Consider the following 3,156-nt stretch of genomic DNA (forward strand, 5'->3'; position numbering starts at 1 on the left):
CTAAAATTGCCATAGTGCGTAAATCATGCCACTGGTCAGAGCACAACACCACAATCACCAGTACAAGGCCACCAGAAGCACCACAGAGAGGGATAGAGCTCACCTAGGTGGTTTGTAGCCAAGGAAGAAGCACAGCCGGCCGCGGTTGCGGCAGACTTACTTGCAACGCATATGCAGATCCTTGGGGCTTGTTGTCTTTACGAACACTTCATCCCACAAAACAACTCCCTTGGCTGCCATGTCACATGCTTCTACTGCCTTGTCCACCATGTCATAGATGCATCCAGAGTAGTTGGACTGAGATCCTCCAGCAGAGGGGCACAACCAACTAACATATAAAAGGAGAAACGGTCACTTTAAACGGTAATAATATTTTAGGTCTGGCTAGTACTAAAATCAACAGCATCTGACTCTATATAAAAAATCAACAACATGTTGTAACAGTACGACTGTGCTCCCAATCATAAACAACAAGATTCGGGACATTTATCATGCCAACAATACCACTAGTAGTAGTACCAATGTGTTAACAAAATTTAGGCCAGTAAACCAGGACAAAGCCCCTGCTGCTCTCAAACAGTAGGTCACCGCCATAAGCTTTGATTTCTGGCAACTAGGGGAATTGGATCAATTGCAATTCAAGATGGTGCATTATTTGCTAGTGGCAAAGCAGGTTCGTTTTTACTGGGTACTAACAAAGTTGGTTTTTACTAGGTTGCGGCATAGTAAGTTGTGACATTTAAAAAAACAGTAAGAAAACCAGTGGCGGCTGCTCCAGCCCGCTGCTCTCCTCCTCGACACCGCCACTGTAAATTTTGCTAGCAATCATCAGCAGCAAGTACAGAGTAAACTGGGACTTTGTTGTAGCTACAGAAACTGAAACAACACACACATCATGGAATTTCATATCATAGCCAACAAATATTTTACCGGAACACAGGGTGTTCTTCTCCGTATTTTAGAAACATGCAAACAAAGGTTTCAGTACAAACAAACAAGTGGAGTAGACAAATTTCAGAACAGAATGTGTTCGCACCGTTTGGTTTATGTGCTTGGTTTATTTAAACAGAAGTTTCTGTACAAATAGACAAGTGGAGTTAAAAAAATACAGAAACTACATAAGCTGCACATTCAGGTTGTGATAATCCCATCTTCAGTATATGCATGTTGTGATACTCCCATCTTATGCAATTTGACTCGCAGAACAAGAACAAAACTGATTTTGAACATTCGATGCAAAATACGGTAAATACGTCTTGTATCTACTCCTTGGCTACTGCTATTTCAACTGTAAATTTAGCCAGCAATCATCAGCAGCAAGTACAGAGTAAACTGGGACTTTGTTGTAGCTACAGAAACTGAAACAACACACACATCATGGAATTTCATATCATAGCCAACAAATATTTTACCAGAACACAGGGTGTTCTTCTCTGTATTTTAGAAACATGCAAACAACGGTTTCAATACAGTCAAACAAGTGGAGTAGACAAATTTCATAACAGAATGTGTTCGCACCATTTGGATTATTTGCTCGGTTTATTTAAACAAAAGTTTCTGTACAAATAGAAAAGTGGAGTAGCATGTGTTTACTTTGCATGCTCAAGGTACACTAGTCTGATGAAAACAATATGCTCGAGGTAAATTAGCTTGCATGCTCGGAGTACATTCAGAAATTCTGAACAACATCAAATTGGCTAAATAACTTGGCCTAGAACACCAATCTTAAAGTGAATTTATGAGAGCAGTACATTCATGAAGTTCTACTCTGAATTTTGACTTTCTTTCTCTGAATTTTCTGCAGCGGGGTAATATCTCAAAAGAAAACAACACTGTAAACAGGCAATTGACTAAAACCCGGAGTACTATGATAGGGAATACCCACATTCATTTCAGAAATTGGTGTTGGACATACGACAACCCCTTGAAGTACACCTAAATTTATACTGAATTCCTTGCTCTATGACTAAAACCCGGAGTAGAAACATAAGGAATTGAAATGCCTGCATTCATTTCAGCAAGAAAACTAGTAGATCTTGGAGGTTGAAGCACTAAGATTAAGGAGTAACTTAATCAGAAGGGCCTAGCAAGCTAGCACAAGCATCAACAGCCGTTTTAATCAATTAGAAGGGCAGGAGTAGCTTAATCAATACCCTTATCCGTGAATTACAGGTAGGACTCAATATTGGAGGTTCGTGTTGGGCTCTTGGTGGCGCTGCCAGCCTGCCGCCTTCCCTTGGCGCTTGAGTAGGCCGTCAACTCCTTGTTGTACGCCATCCTCATGTTCATACTCATAGCAAGGGCGGCAGACCAGGAGGGCGCACTCATTGCAGGCCTGACCACCTGCGACTTTCAACTCCTTACCCTGCATCAGCAAGATCAAAACAAGGTTAGTATACAACCCTACGAAATTAACACAACTTGCCAGGAGACACAGCAATTCCTCATGTATTCATTGATGCTACGTGAGGAAATCATCTGCTTGGCTTAAAGTTGAGACTATGATCATCAATGAATACTAAACAAGGTCCCAATATATCAGTGCGGTCTGGAACAGAAAAATCTCTTAACTGCTCCACCAGTCGTCAACTAACAGAGAGGGAAAATGCGCCAAATAAACAAATCCAGCTCGCAACTACGCAACACCCGCTGTTACCCCTAATCTCGCAACCTAGATCCACTGCCTCGCGCGTGCCAGATCCACCGATGCGCGCACCGCATGAAGGAGCTGTGACGAGCAGAGATGACACCGAAACATTAAGGCGTCGAGGCAGGCAGGAAGGGTGAGAGAGGGGGGAGACAGACGTACCCATCATGGTCAGAGATCCGCGGTCACCATGGCCGGAGATGGACGGATGCCAGCGCGCGTGGTGGAGGTCGACGAAGAACCGACATCGTGGTTCAAGCAGTAGATGACGGCGTCGTGGTTGAAGCAGTAGACGATGCAGTAGCAAATCACCAGGGCCATCGCGGCAGGATCCCCCGAGAGAAGGTGGGTGCAGATCCGCCGTCGGTGCCCCGTCCCCATCCATCCATGGGCGATGGGTGGGTTTCGGCCGCTGTTGCCACATCCGTAGATCTCAGGAGGAAGGGAGGGAGGGAGGTCGCCGGTGGGGGTGGTAGTCCGCCAGCGGCGGGATTGGAGAGGAGTCGGGG

General features: G+C 44.7%; 1 long non-coding RNA gene across 1 annotated transcript; it reads right to left on the bottom strand.

The window, feature by feature from the left end:
- Positions 1 to 202: 202 nt before the first annotated feature.
- Positions 203 to 2,354, bottom strand: LOC119270878. The gene is made up of 2 exons (XR_005134340.1): positions 2,154 to 2,354; positions 203 to 328 (listed from the first exon to the last, which is right to left on the bottom strand). It is a non-coding gene; the product is annotated as an uncharacterized LOC119270878 (long non-coding RNA).
- Positions 2,355 to 3,156: the final 802 nt, after the last annotated feature.

This window comes from Triticum dicoccoides, chromosome 3A (genome assembly GCF_002162155.2).
Source record: "Triticum dicoccoides isolate Atlit2015 ecotype Zavitan chromosome 3A, WEW_v2.0, whole genome shotgun sequence".
NCBI lineage: Eukaryota > Viridiplantae > Streptophyta > Magnoliopsida > Poales > Poaceae > Triticum > Triticum dicoccoides.